This window comes from Nicotiana tabacum, chromosome 1 (genome assembly GCF_000715075.1).
Source record: "Nicotiana tabacum cultivar K326 chromosome 1, ASM71507v2, whole genome shotgun sequence".
In the NCBI taxonomy this organism is placed as follows: Eukaryota; Viridiplantae; Streptophyta; class Magnoliopsida; order Solanales; family Solanaceae; genus Nicotiana; species Nicotiana tabacum.
The window spans coordinates 81,837,694-81,854,280 of record NC_134080.1 but is presented as its reverse complement, the minus strand read 5'-3'; positions in this window follow the sequence as shown (position 1 = coordinate 81,854,280).

Genomic DNA, 16,587 nt, shown 5'->3' with positions numbered 1-16,587 from the left:
TGGGGAGACTGTCACGAAGGGAGCATTGACGTGGTATTCGCTATTGCCCGAGCATTCTATAAATTCCTTTGTGATGCTCGCAGATTCTTTCATTAAAGCACATGCTGGGGCTAGAAAGATGTAGGACCGGAAGGCTGACATATTTAGAATTGAACAAGAAGAGTTCAAGTTGTTGCGAGTATTTGTAACCCGGTTCCAGAAGGAAAGGATGTTGCTCCCCACTGTTTCGGATAAATGGGCAGCCGAAGCATTCACCAAGGTTTTGAATCCGAGAAGTTCTGATGCTTCCCGGAAATTGAAGAATATCTTGCTCGAGTTCCAAACGACGATTTGGGAGGATGTTTTAAACCGGTATGAGTCAGTGATAAGGATTGAGGATCATCATATTGGCTTCCCAACGTCAGCTAAAGGCCGAGAGAAGAATAAAGAGAAATCAAAAGACGATTTTGACACAGATAAACGAACTTCAAGGGGCTATTTTTTGCTCTGTGAGCGGGACGAAGGACGCATCAGAGGTTTCCTGTCGAAATACAGGCTTGCTACCAATAGAAGATTTGATCGCGTCCAGTAAAATAGATCATAACAGGACAAGGAAACGTTAGGTTCTCGAGATCCTTCCTACCCCAGAATATTAGAATAGAACTTCAACGTCAGTTTAGTAGAACTGGTATCGACTATGAGGAGCATTAAAAAGCATGGTTCTCAAAGCCGATGAGGTCCTATCCCATATAGAGGGACCCTAATTTGTGGTGCAAATACCACGGGACGAACGACCACCAGACTAGGGACTGCCGATATCTACGTGAAGAGGTGGCGACACTACTGAAAAATGACCATCTCAGGGAATTCTTATGTGACCGGGCCAAAAACAATTATGATCACAACCGTGATAATACGGAGCCCTCAAAATTAGGAGAAAATTCCCCACGCCAGATGATCAACATGATTTTTGGGGGGAATGATATTAACGGTGTTACTTTCTCGATAGCAAAAAAGATGAAGGTATCAGTAACCCGCAGCAAGAGGCTCCGCGAAATCGCTCAAGATGACATCACTTTCACAGAGGAAAATGCAGACGGATTCTTGCTATGGCATAGTGACGCACTGATAATTTCTATACATGTATTAGATTTGAAAATCAAAGGTGTTCTAGTGGATCCGGGAAGTTCGGCCAATATTATACAATTGAGGGTATTGGAACAAGCCAAACTTACTGAAAGCATTATTTCGGCCACAAAACTCCTCGCCGGGTTCAACCTCACAAGCGTGACAACCCAAGGAGAGATCTTGCTGCCCACAAATGCCGAGGGAGTGATGAAGACGGCCCTTTTATAGGTTGTGGATAGTGATATGGGTTACACCATTATCCTGGGAAGACAGTGGTTACATGAGATGAAAATCGTACCATCGATGTATCATCAGCTGCTGAAGTTCCTAACTACCGAGGGGATTAGACAGATAAAAGGTGATCAACCTGCAGCAAGGAAGATGAATGCTATCTCAGACTCTAGTACCAAAGGGAAGGAGCATGCAGTATAGCAATTACAGGAACCAACGCTTGCTCCCGAATCAAGTGAAGTTTACCAGGGGGAACAGGCATCGAGACCTTATTAGGTGCATGGATTTTTTTAGGTACTAGAAAAGGCAGATGCAACGAAGTCCACAAAGAAGAGCTTGAGCAAGTCGCATTGCTCGAAAAGTTCTTGGAGAGAAATTCCACTAGGGGACAGGAGTGCACCCCGAGCTCAGGTCTGGGTTTATTGAATTTCTTAAATTTAATGCCAATTGTTTTGCGTGGTCGTATGCGGATATGATAGGTATCCCGAAGAAAATGGTTGTACACAAGCTAAGCTTGAATCCCAGTATCCCTCTGGTGAGACAAAGGAAATGTCCTATTGCCGAGGCCAAAAATAAATTAGTCAAATGTCACACCTCCTTTTTGCGCGCCCGCCCCGAAGGGTAAAATGCGCGAGGGAGTTTTTCCAATTTAAGTGACAATATTCGAAATGAGATTATTTATTTAATTCAGAGTCGCCACTTGGGAAAGGTTTGGCTTTTGGTGTCCCAAGTCACCGGTTTATCTTGAATCCCAAATCGAGGAAAATATTCGACTTTCCAAATGAAGTCTGCGAACCAGAAATTCTAAGTAAGGAATTCTGTTGACCCGAGGGAAGGTGTTAGGCACCCCCGAATCCCGTGGTTCTAGCACGGTCGCTTAAATTGTTATAATGGCTAAATATCTGATTTAAATACATGTTGTGACTTATGTGCTTTTATTAAGTTTAAACCGCTTTTATTATTATCATTTATTTTTTATAGAATTGCAACGTCGTGAAAATGCATCTCGAACCACGTCACAATCAATGCACCCGTGGTTGTTAACACATTTCGACTTCGTTGAGATTGGGATTTGGGTCACATCAATGTGCACCCGGATTTAAGAATGTAATTTAATTAAGCCGCGCCTAAAGAGTCTAACGCGTTGTTGTCTTTGGAGAAAGCGAGGAAATTCACTAGACCGCCCATCCCAAATTCTAAATATTTATTACGATTAGTTATTGAGGGCCTAGCAATGTGTATCTTTATTTGACGAGGCTCGTCCCGCTTATTTTAGAAGGGATATCCTAAAGTGACTACATTTCTATTATGTTCGTCTCTAACAATGCTTGAACAACTTCGGATTCTTATTTGATTATCTGATTAGTCGTTTATGGGGCGTGAATTGTTTCATGCCTTGTTTCATGGATGAACATGCTGTTAAATTGCTAAAGGAGGTTAATGTACAAGATTAATAAAAAACTGCTAAAACCTATGTTAAATGTTCTTCAAACCCGAATTTAAGACTCGCCTATTTAAACTAGGTCAGTGGAGTTAACTATCGAAAACTGCTACTAATAGGGTTTGAACGTGATCATGTAAACTGCCTAACGAGGTTCGATAAAGTTAGAACTTGACAGATTAAGACTACATTATATTCGGCAAGGTTAAGGCATTCTGCCCTGTACATACAAAATATAGCTGAAGAGGAAGCCTAATTATCCGTATGCCAACACTCATGCATTCCTTATCATACAACTAACTAAATAACTGAAATCACAAATTTTAAAGGAAACTAAACTTTAATTAAGTACATGCTACCTAATGTGCTCCTTTATTGAGTTACGAACTAAACAAGTTACACAAATCTAATAACACTCATAAAACTTGTGACTACAGCAACGAGTGATTAAACTCCCGCGTATCTTTCATTTCATGCTTTCAATGTTACATCAATGCGAAGTTCTAGTGTGTACCTGGATGTTGGATACAACAGAAGAAGCAGGGAGGTCAGTAGAGCAACACAAGCAATACCAAATAGCAGCAGTGACAACAGGTAACAAACAAGAACAAGTCCCAGTGCAAGATACAACTATGGCCGATGAAAAATGGCAAAATGACAGCAGCCAAACAGTGTAGTAGAAATAGAAGTCCAAGACAGACCAAACCCAGGATAAAACCAACCAGTGCGAACCACAACCAGTAAACTTTTTTCGAGACTTGGAAGAAATCAGTATTGATCAAGCAAATCGAAATCAGTAAAATCAAAACAGGAATGAGAATGAAAGCTTCTGTATTTCGTTTTATGCCTCTCTCAATGTATATCTGTCTATACCTCTCTATTTTTTTCTCAAAGATATTTTCCTCTCCTTCAAAATCCAGTGTCAATTTTCAGTCTCAAAATCTGTCTGAGTCTTTTCAGTTTTCTATTTTTTTTTAACCCTTCAGTTCTCAATCTTCCCCCCTCTATCTATCTGTGTTCCTTATGTGTGTCTGTGTGTGTGTATCTCTCAATGTGTATCACTCTTCTTCCTTCTTTTTCTGAAAAAATTCTCTCTTTTTCTCTTTCCCCCAAAATCAATCTCTCCCCCTTTTCTAATAGAAGTTCCCCCGTTTTATAAGCCTAGCATCAGCCCTTTAACAGCCTGTTAGACAAATCAGAACCCCTCCCATGTGACCTGTTTTCTTTCCACTCAACTACTCAAAATAAAGCCCTCCCATGATATTCCCTGACAAACCCCTTTTAATCACCTTATTAAACTAGAAAGCAGACATGGGCAGCAGGAATGTAACCTGACAGCATATGCTGTCAAGTTATTCCTCATCTCAAAAGGGCCTTTATGCACATGTTGTGCACAAATGCACATGCCACCAATTCAGATGGCAGCTAACGACCAGACCCTTAAATTTATGATTCAAATACACTAACTATAAGTAACTAATTCAATTCCTAATTGATTCAGACAATGCTTAACAGAAACAGATCAAGTTGTTATCATTCAAACAACTGAACTATTTGACGACACGTATCGAATCGACTATACTAATTACAACATATACAATCAAAGCCAAGGATTGGAATCAAACAGTATTGCACCAAGGGTTCAGATTGCACTGTCAAACAAAGATTAACTTGGGGATTGATTACTCAAACAATTTCAATTCAGTCGACTAGGCAGTTTACATACACACACATTATCGGTGAATGAGAAAACATTTGACCAAATACAGAGGTCCAGGCAAGGTGGGCAAAAACAATTGGTAAAATTCAAAACACAAATTAAACAAGATGTTTGGCCATACGAACAGACCTTTAACAAACACACGAAATGAAATAAAGAAAAGAAAACAAACTTACCTTAAAATCTTTGAAAGAAAAATCAGAAAAATCAGCTCGTGTTTGAACGGACCCTTCTTAGGGTTGTACGGACTTTAATCGAAGTGTTCTCAGCTGAGAACACTTCGATTAAGGTCCATTAGACCCTAATCACTTTAGCTCAAACGGACACAGGCCAGGCTTGGGGTTTCTGGGGTTCATAGATGGTAGATTTGGGATTTGGGTTTCCATGGTTAGATTCGGACCAAACCAAGCATGGTTTGGTCACGAGGGAGGTTCGGGGACTGTCTGCTGTGAAGCTGCGGTACATCGGTGTAAGTCGAGGTTCTGCTCGAATCTTCAAATGAAGATTCGAGACGATGGGGGAAGGTTCGAGATCAGTGGTTTGCAGATCTATGTTCAGGGTGTCAAGGTGGTCCTAGGGTGTTAAGGTGGGGGTCATCGGCATCCATGCCGCCGGGTTTTTGGTGAGGGGAAAGGGGGCGGCTCTAGGGTTCCGGGGTTGGGTATGTTGGAAGGGATGAAGACGAAGGAGGGGTATTTGGATAGGGGTGGGGTACGGGTGGAAAGCTTATATATGGGGTGGATGGCCTGATCTCAGCCGTTAGATCAATCGAGATCAGCGGCCTGGATCTGGAGGTTTAAGTGAAACGACGTTGTTTGCTTTCATACTGGTGGATTAGGTTGGGATTCATTGGGTCGGGTCTGATAATAGGTAAAGGAGATGGAATGAGGGCTGTTAGATCAGCCCGGCTTGAACGACTGAGATTGGACGGCCGCATACGGCGTCGTTTGGGTAAAGGACTGGTCTGATCTGGGCCGTTCCCCTGAACCAATCAACGGCTCAAAAGGATGACGCCCATACGGCATCGTTTGGGGCATCCCGCAGAAAGCCTGGTTGGACTGGGTCATTTACATGAGTTTGGGCCTGATTTCATTTGAAATTATGGCCCAAATCCAATGTTTTTCTTCTTATAACTTAAAAAAATAAAATTCCTAATAAAATTATACCAATATTAATTAATACTCAAAACAACAATTATCACTCACATTGACATTTAATTAAAATAAAATCACTTAATGACAACAAAACAATAGAATAAAAGACGCATATTTTTTACGATTTTCCTTTTAAAAAAAAAACCACTGACGGTTCAACTACACACGATACACATTTTTTTTGTATTTGTTTTAATAAAAATAAAATGGGCAAAAAATCATAAATAATTAACAACGTACCACGTAAAAATCAAAAAAATTGTACAGCAAGATCAATTGCTATTATTTTCGTTTCTTTTTGGAGTGATTGTCGCAAAAACAAAAATTACGTGCTCACATCAAAAAATAGGTAACTCGCCTACTTGATATCGGTTCGATTCAAAAGGTAAAGTATCCGGACTACCTAGCTAACATAGTAGTAGTTCCTAATAAGAACAATAAATTTTGTGTGTGCGTAGGCTATATGACTTGAATAAGGCATGCCCAAAGGACTCATTCCCACTGTCAAACATTGATCAAATGTTTGATGCAACAGCCGGGCACGAGTTAATGACTTTTCTCTATGCTTACTCCGGGTACAACCAAATAAAGATGAACCCGGAGGATCAAGAAAAAACTTCGTTCATAATGAATTTCGGCACATATTCCTATAATGTGATGCCCTTCAGGAAAAAGAATGCCATAGCCACTTATCGGCGGCTCGTAAACAAGTTGTTCGAAAAACAAATAGGGAAAACCATGGAAGTTTATATAGACGATATGCTTGTTAAGTCTTTGAACACAGGTGATCATATTTACACTTCAAAGAAACTTTTGACATCCTAAGTAAGCATAACATGAAGCTTATCCCTGAGAAGTGCACGTTTGGGTTCAGCTCCAGCAAGTTCCTAGGTTTTCTGGTTTCACAAAGGGGGATTGAGGAAAACCCTGATAAAATCATTGCCATCGAAGACATCCCGGACAAGCTATCAAGCGTAAAAGTGGTTCAAAGGCTCACAAGGAGATTGGTGAGCAGGTTCATTTTCCGTTCATCAGAGAAATGCCACTATTTCTTCGCGCTACTAAAAAAGAAGAACATCTTCGAATGGACCTCGGAATGTTAGCAGGCTTTGAGGGATCTGAAAAGGTACTTGTCAAGCCCTCCGTACTATTAGAGCCGGTGGAAGGTGAAAAATTGTTAATCTACCTAGCAGTCTCGGAGGTAGCAATAAGCGCCATTTTAGTCCGTGAGGAAGAAGGTACACAATATCCTATTTATTATGTTAGTAGAATTTTAACGGGAGCAAAAACTCGCTAACCGTATTTAGTGAAGTTAGCCTAAGCTCTCGTAGTCACCGCTCGGAAGCTAAGGCCTTACTTCCAATGTCACCCGATAGCTGTGGTGACCACATTTCCCCTATGGAATATCCTTCATAAGCCCGAACTCTCGGGTAGGCTGGCCAAATGGGCCATTAAATTGAGTGAATTTGACATAGAATATAAACCTAGGACTGCGATTAAGTCACATGTTTTGGCCGACTTGGTGGCCTATTTGAGTTTGGGATTGCAGCCTCTGGCAACCTAAGAAGCAGTGATTGTGTCAGAATCGACATCAGGAATTTGGATCCTATTTATGGATCGTAAAAGGGTCCGAGCTTGGCATAGTATTAATCATTCCTTGGGGAGAAACCCTAAGGCAGGACAGAAGAACAGTTCCTTTAACTAATAATGAGGCTGAGTATGAAGCTTTAATTGCAGGACTCGAATTTTCCCGAGGACTAGATTCCGAGGTCACAGAAATCAAATGAGACTCCCAGTTGGTGGTAAATTAGGTCTACGAGATCTTCGGAGCCAAAGAGGAGCGCATGCAACATTACATAGCGAAGGTTAAGGCTCTACTTTATCGATTCCGAGAGTAGTCAATTACGCATATGCTGAGGGAAGAAAATGCAGAAATGGATGCATTAGCTAACCTTGGCTCATCGATGGAAATTAAGGGATCGGCTTCGGGTACGATCATACAGCTTATGCACTCAGTTCTGGATGCAGGAAATTATTACGAGATAAATGTGACTAATTTGGTCTGGGACGTGAGGAATTAGATCATCGATCACCTCGAGTACGGAAAGTTCCCTGAAGATCCCAAGGCATCTCAGGCGCTACACACCAAAGCAGCACGGTATAGTTTCAAAGGAGGCCAATTGTACTGGAAATCTTTCCAAGGATCGCTGCGCAGATGTTTGGGAGCCTCCGAAGCTAATTATGTTATGCAAGAAGTTCACAAATGGATCTGTGGAAATCATTGGTAAGGGTAGGGTACTATTGGCCCCGAATGGAACAAGCCACCAAAACTTTTGTAGAAAAAATTTAATAAGTGTTTATGTTACACACCATTGGTACAACAACCAGTAGAACCATTGCACTTGGTTTTGCCTCCATGGCCATTCATGAAGTAGGGGATGGACATCGTCGGACCGCTGCCACTGGCCCCTAGTAAGGTAAGGTTTATTTTGATTTTAATTGACTATTTTTCTAAGTAGGATGAAGCAGGTCCTTATCAGAAGATCGGCGAACATAATATGGTGGATTTCTTGTGGGAGAACATAATTTACAGATTTGGGATACCAAAAGAGATAGCCTACAATAACGAGCAATAGTTTATAGGCGCAAAGATCACAAAGTTCCTTGAAGACTTGAAAATCAAAAGGATCACATCTTTTCACTTGTTACTGTGAGTTTTAAAGACTCTCTTTACTTGTTTCTGTGTGTTGTCCTGATCTTCTTTACCTGTTAGGTTGGTTTTTCACTCTGGTTCTATGTGTTAGCCATACTACTTGACTATGTTGATTTCTATGCTTCGAGTAGGTTCTTTTTACTACTGAGTCCTTAGCCCACTCATGCCACTTCTGTATGTTTGTGTTCATCTAGTTTGCTTCTTTTGTTGATATGGCTGACCTTGCATGTCTGATACGCCTGTTCATTCTTATCTATTTATATGTCGAAGTTCAGAATCATGACTCCCTCTTGATTGATCCTGATTTCCTTAAGTTACGGTTTGATTGCAAGGTTTTCTCATAAACTCCTAATTTTTACTCGTTTGTTTAAGTTGATTGATTCCATTCCTTTATTTGTTGTGATGCTTCATTCTTGTTGAATCCTTTCCCCAAATCAGTGTATTTTGTACTTAGACCCAATCATATACCATATACTTTTACTACCCCTTATATGGTAAAAACCAATCTTTCTCAAACTGATTTTCTTTCTTTAATTATCCATGTTAGTATTGGTTTGAGCTGTAATTCCTTGATTAAAGGGAAGTACTTGTATTGATTGGATTCTAATTGTGATTACTTCCATAATTGTTCTAAACCTTTACTTGTTACGTTATTTTCAAAGCTATAAATACCCTAAGTCTTTCATTAACAGTACATGAACTTGGCTTTCAAGAACCCCTATCTTACTTAAAAGTTCTGTACAATTCTAATACTATTGGCTGGCTTCAAGCCAAGGCTAATCATCTGTAAGCCTTGGTTCTTTCATTTGCTTACCTCTATCTTCACTGGTATGTCCTAGTTCAATTTAAAGCCTCAACAACAATATATTTCAATTCCTGCTTCAGTTTCTTTTACTTCTAGCCTGCTTTTACTTGTGATCTTGTTGTGAAGCATGCTGACATGACTCCTCTCCCTTTAAATTCATGTGATTCAAGTATGCCTAGATGATTACATTTTCTTACCTACTGTGTACTTACCATCTTGTGAATCTCAAATCCCATATCCCTCCTCTATGTGTTTTATTGTTGGTTTGTGATTATGCCAGTGTCCAACTATTTCTGAGCATGTCCCTACCAGTCCTAATATTCCTGCCGAGGTCAGGTGTCTGTAGTCAATATATATGTATCCCCAAATCCCCTTTTACCCCATATGTGATTACTGAATTCGTTCATTTGCTATGTGTGGTCTTACCTTGAAGTGTTTGAACTCTGTCTTGTTAATACAACTTCTTTCAACCCTTTGTGTTACAGATTGCTTTCAAAATGGACCTATCAGTCCAGTTTTTAAACAAACTCCTTTCAAAAATGTGTCCTGCACTTTCACTATACTCTTAGACTACTAGGTTCTGCCCCTTTTGTTGAGCTTTGCCTTGGGACCCTTGAGCTCCCTATGAACTTGGACACATGAAAGTTGGCCTTTCCACACTACACTTACTTAGTCTTGGATATGAAATCTGGGTGTGAGCACTGCCCGGGATCCCTTGAGGTCCTTAGGGAGCTCTAACACACCTTGATATAAGGAACAACTATGAAACAATCTTGACACTTGGGGTAACTAATTATATAACTCAGAAAGGAAGTCCTAATTAGGCTTCCTATAGTGTAACTTCTTATATTCATTTCTACTTATGTAATTCACTTCAATGCTGGTCGGTAATAACTTCTTGTAATTTAGTATTGGGTGGCTAGAGAAAGGGGATGGAGTAGATATGCATGCTATAGTCGTTAGGGTAGAAAACATTTTATTAATTTTATGTTCCTATTTGTGCAATAGAGATCATGCTTAGCATTCGTACATGCATTATAAATCATGCTCTTAGGTCTCTTGTTTATTGTTTAAGCATGTGCACCCTTACAAAATCATGTGCTAAAGCTTGCTAATAATTAGCATTTTACTATTGTGTTCTACGCTGCCATGTGCATTTAAAAATCCTATTCTTAGGAAATTCTGCAATCCTGCCATGTGTACTTAGAAATCCTGCTCTAGGAATTCTGCATCATGAGTTTTATACATGCATCTTAGATACCAAGTTTTAGGATCTCATTCGCACTTGTATTCACACTTAATATAAACTGCTAATTATAAAAGAGGTAAAAACAGCTTCAATTATCCTGTTTAAAATAACTGGTAATAATCCCTGCATTCGTATCAACTAGAACAATATGCTCTTAGGGTAAAATAATTTCCAAAATGTCTTTTAATAACTCGGAATAATTGCTGCACATTACTTTACTCCTAGCAAGCCTTAGGTAACTGCTTAAATAAAAATATAATTGTCCTTGTTTAACTGCCAGTATGTTAAAATCAGTAGGTAAGCCTGATTCAAACTTCTTTTCTGATTCATGTGATAAATCTAATTCTATTGTAGTCACTTAGATACCATGCTTTAGAGTTCTGAATTCAGACTTTATCTGTGTATGAGTCATGCTGTCTATATGCACTACTTGTGGAGGTATACTTGAGCCTTTCGTTTTTCTTCTGTGCTCCCTTTAAATGCAGTCCTATGTGTTCTTGTTTGTCGCTTAGCTTTTTGCCTTTAAAACTGAGAGTCTGCCTAGAACCTCCCTCATAGGATAAAAGTCCTAAATTCCTCCAAGTCTGATAGGAAAGGATGGGTAACAACATGCAATAGGGGTCGAGACCAACCTTCGCTTTAATTACCTTCACGAGGCGGGAAAGGGTAGATATGGCTATGATGACTAGTGCGTTAATACCACGTGTAGCCCCTCTTTGAGGAGTGTCATACCGGGTATTAAATTCAGGTGATCCATATTACAAGAAAACCTAGGACACCCCTTTACATTCATAAGCATGCTTTAGATTGTAATTCTTTTCAATATTTTGCCTTTCGCTAATTGTTTTTAAACACTTGTGTATTTAAACTCAAATCCCCTACTATTTGAACCATACTTGTTTATTTTCTAATTGCACAAGTTCACAAAATTTGTCAGGTTGTGAACCACACTAGTGAATCCTGAGGGGTGCCTAACACCTTCCCCTTAGGATAATTTTAAGCTCTTACCCTATCTCTAGTTACCAAACATAGTTGTAGATTAACCCTATAGGTGTCCTAACGTACCTTAAAACCGTTAGGTGGAAACTCGTCAAAATTGCAAAACCCCTTTCCAAAAGGAAAGAGTTATCCAAACAAAATGTCACAAACCCTCTTTCAACGGAGGAAAAAATAGGGTGTGACAGCATGGCGACTCTGCTGGGGATATTTAGTCTTTTACCATTTCATATCTTTTTTGTGAATTTATACCCCACCCCCCATTTGCAATTATTTGTTTAATTTCTTTAAGAGTTTAATTTATTTTTCAAAAGCAAAACTTACATATCTTTCTTGTTTCTTTCCTTTATAATTCCTTAAAATTATGAAACTGCTGTATTTATCGCTTTTTTGATGTGCAAATACATGTCAACATGCTTTTAATTATTGCATAATCCTGCTCAACATCATACTCCACTCGTGCCAAACAAATACTATAGCAACTCTTGATGAGTGGTTGCGCTCATCCTATATCATTAACCCTCTAAATTCTGAAAAGCTTATTTGCAGTAAAACTAGTCGATCAGCGGTGCAGTCGACAGTTCCGTGCCTTCCCCCTTGAGTTGTCCGCTCAAGGGTACCAGTCTAAAACCCCATAGAAACTTTACTCTGTTTAAATTGCGCATGCATCATGGTCAAACCTAGTCGGGTCAGTTATGTTGTCCACGTAATTATCCTTTAAGATAGCCTTATCTAAAAGTCCACTGGGTTTCCCTAAACCCAAACGGACATCATCACGTTCTGTGCATTTATTTGGAGAACTAAATGCTTCATGCTAATTGTTGATGTTAAATAGTCGAGTCTGGTGGGGGTAGGGTCTAACACTTTTGTTTTGCAGAAAATGAGGCATGAGATCCCCAGTTTCGATATGGTTAGCACACCCCCACTCTTGCTAGACTGGTGGAGGAGTCTTCCGTCAAATGACCAAATCAATGAATGGAAAGAGAGGTTCGCCAAATCCAGTGAAAAACTGGAATATTTGGAATACAGCCTATTGCAATTGGAAGGAAAGGTGAGGAAGAGAGTCACCGATTGCCAGAACGTTGAGGGAAATGACGGAGAACATTTGGCAAAGGCATTTTTATTGGTGAACCTACGCGAACTGGAGGATTTGATCAACGAGAACATTCAACCTGAGGAAGGTCTTTCTGGGACAAATAGATAGGAATTTACTATTTCTCTTTATGAATGTAATAAGGCTAATGACCATTAGTGACTTTTATTTCATGTTTATTTAGTGTCGTTTTGGGATTCGTCTATTTCTATAAATAAAATGAGGTATTTAGCATTCTAAGTTCTCCAAATCAATTTGTCGCTAGGTCGACCTCTGGCACAATGAGGTTCCCAAATTAGCACATGCTTTACATTCCCACACTATGTGTTTAAATATTGCAATACATTTTATAATCCTCACTAACTTGATTACCTTTTGTTTTATTATTCCTTTTCCCAAAGGTTAGTTCGTGCACTCTAGCATCATCATCTTATTTCACAAGATCCAAGGGCCCTCCACCCACTCCTCCTTTCAGCCCTATTAAAGGAAAGAACAAAGGCAAAATGGAAGATTTAAACAACATCAGGAAGGAGAACACAGCAGAATGGGTAGAGGCCACTGATGGCCAGGTTATTCGGGTTCCTAACGAGAATGTGTCACAACTTGAACAAAAACTGCTAAAATTCCAGGAAGAGCTCCATTAGGTTAGGAATCTGGCAAACCTGTCATTTTCCCTTAACACCCCAAACATCAACATCCCTAACACTCAAAACCCTATACCTCCTCAAAACATCCCAAAACTACAAGATCATCCCGCTCCTAACCATCACATTGCTCCACCAAAGAACCAATGTAACACCTAGCATACCCCAAATAACACTCTACTACTCATTGTAGAACCTCAGAACTCCACAAACGACCATTTCTACACCCATACAGCAGGCCACCATAACACTCCTATCTACGTGGAGACCATGCCACACTCCACCCAACCTATCTCATGCACACCTGAGTCCGATGAAAAGGATCTGCTTATTAGGAACTTAGCCGAGGAACTTAAGAAACTAACCAGCCGGATTTAGGGCGTCGAGGGAAGCAAGGGAATTGAGGGGCTAAACTTTGAGGACCTTTGCATACATCCTGATGTTGAACTGCCCGAGGGGTACAAACCTCTTATGTTTGAAATATTTGTTGGTACGGGTGATCCAAGGGTCCATCTGAGGACATATTGCGACAAGCTGGTTGGAGTAGGGAAGGATGAAGAATCCACATGAAGCTGTTCATGAGGAGTTTGAAAGGAGATGCATTATCTTGGTACATCAGCCAAGATCCTAAGAAGTGGTCAAGCTGGGTAGGCATGGCGTCTGACTTTATGGATAGTTTCAAGTTTTATACAAAGAATGCACCAGACATGTTATATATCCAGAATTTGAAGAAGAAGCCCATGGAGACGTTTCGCGAGTATGCTACTCACTGGAGGTCCGAAGATGCTAAGGTCAGACCTGCCATAGAAGAGGAGCAAATGAAAAAGTTCTTTGTCCGGGCTCAGGACCCGCAGTACTATGAACGGATGATGATGATTTAAAACCACAAGTTCTCTGATATTATCAAACTGGGTAAAAGAATTGAAGATGGTATTAAAAGTGGTATAGTTACAAACTTCGAGACCATGCAAGCTACAAATAAGGCTTTACAGTCCGGTGGTGTGTCCAAGAAAAGGGACGTAGGGGTCGTGATGGTTGCACAAAGGACCAAGTATCCCCTCAAATACCAAGATTACCCAACACCTCCACTCACATACCAGCCAATCCCAAATTACCAAGCACCCTCACCTTCATACCAAGCTCCGCCACCAACTTATCAATCATCTACACCTCCTACATATCAACCTACTTCACCCAGATACTCTTAACCCGCTCATGTCTACCAAACTTACAATGCTCATTCATCCAATTATCAATCATCCCTTGCACTCCAAAACATCCCTAGACCTCGACCTAATTTTGACCGCAGACCTCTCAAATAATATACAACCATCGCCAAACCCATCGACCAGCTGTATGAGAGGCTCAAAGCTGCTGGTTATGTCACCCCCATCCCTGCTGCAACCCCTGAGAATCATTCTCAGTAGGTTAACCCAAACAAGTCCTGTGCATACAACTCCGGCATGAAAGGGCACACCATCGATGAGTGCCACTCCTTGAAAGACAAGATACAGTCTTTGATTGATAATAAGGTCATTGTGGAAAAAAAGCCCGATCCAAACATCCACAACAACCCTCTGTCAGACCATAAAGGTGGAGGTATCCACATAATTGAAGTAGAATATGACTGGGATCCCGAGGGATCAAACAGGTTGATCGCAAAAGGTGATGACCCAAAGAAACCAACAATTACTCTCAATCTAGTCATAGTCCAGATCCAACCATTTGAGGATGCTAAGGTGAATATGTTTGTACCTCTTGAGTTTGAAGCAGTGTCATCTGCAATAACACCTGCACCAATTGAGGTTGAATTCGTGTCTTCTACAAATGCACCCGCACCATTTGAGGTTGAAGTCTTGCCACCCAATGCACATGTTCTGTTCAACCGTGCCGCCATTCTATACAATGTTGTACCCTGGGACTAAACAACCGAGGCGAGAAGGAGAGGCAAGGTGAGGATTGAAGAAACTATCGCAACACAGGGTGTGACAAGAACTGGAAGAGTCTATACCACTAAACATCTAGCTGAAACAAGCAAGCAGGCCTCCAATCGGCCAGCCCTCATTGAGACAGGTCCAGATGAACTTTGGAGGAAGATACAGGCCAAGGAATATTCGGTCATCAACCAGTTAAACAACACGCCAAACTAAATATCCATTTTCTCGTTGCTGCAAAATTTGAGGCACACAAGAATGCTTTGTTAAAGGTGCTAAATGAAGCGTACGTACCAAGTAACATCACTAGTGGGGAAGTGGATAATATGGTAGGACAAGTGCTGGAAATCCATAAAATAACCTTTCATAAGGACGAGCTGCAACCTGAAGGGATGGGGCACAACAAAGCACTGAACATCATCATGCAGTGCGAAGATTATTTCATCACCAGAATCCTGATCGATGGAGGTTCCAGTCTTAACATTTGTCCGCTGATAACACTCAAGAAGTTAGGTAAAGGGCTGCATGAGATAAAGTATGGAGCAATCAGTGTGAAAGCCTTCGATAGTTCTTAGTGTGAGCACGTGATTTTTGTCTACGCGACAATTACTCCAAAAGGAAATCGAAAAATAAAACAAATGGTTTTGTTGTACAAATTTTTGTGAATTTGCCTGGAATTTTTGTAGTTTTTATCTGTGATTGTTTAGTTTTATCAATTGAAAATACAAAAATATATGTCGCGCATAAAGTTGGGATCTTGTGCTACTATTAGGAATTAATTAAAGTCATATTTGGTTTTTAAATGAATAAAAAATCACAAAAATATTTGTCTTGTTAATTTTTTCGTTTTATCGTTTAAAGGTTGATTTTTATTTAATTAATATCTGATATTGTGTGTTAATTATTACTAAAAAATCAATTGGTGTCTTGTGATATAATTTTGATTTTTTATATTTCTTATAATATTTTTAGAATTTTGTAAATTCGGATTTTTATGGGAAAGGAAAAGAAATAAGTTGAATTGGATAAAATTGGGATTGGGCCATTTCAAATTGGACCCAAAATTGGGCCCAAAGCATTTGTGTTGCCCGGTCCAGATCAGTTGGCCTCAGGGATGTCCAAACGATGTCGTCTTGATTATGCATGATCTGGGCCGTTGATCTCAGAATGATCAACGGCCAAGATCACAAACCCTAACCCATCTCAGCCAACCCGACCCAGCACCATCCTCAACCCAATCCCCACAGAGACCAAAACGACGCCGTCCCTTTTAAGTGGAAAGAGCAAGGCCGTTGATCATCGATGATCCAACCACCAAGATCAAACCACTCACCCCGTATATAAGCCTGCCCCCTTCACCCCGCGCCGTAAGCCAGACCCCCCCCCTCTGTTCGTCTCCCTCACCGAACCCAAACCCCTTAGAACCATAGCGCCGCCCCCCTTTCCCCTCATCGTAAACCCAGAGGCAACAACGCCGGTGACCCCCAGACTAACACCCCT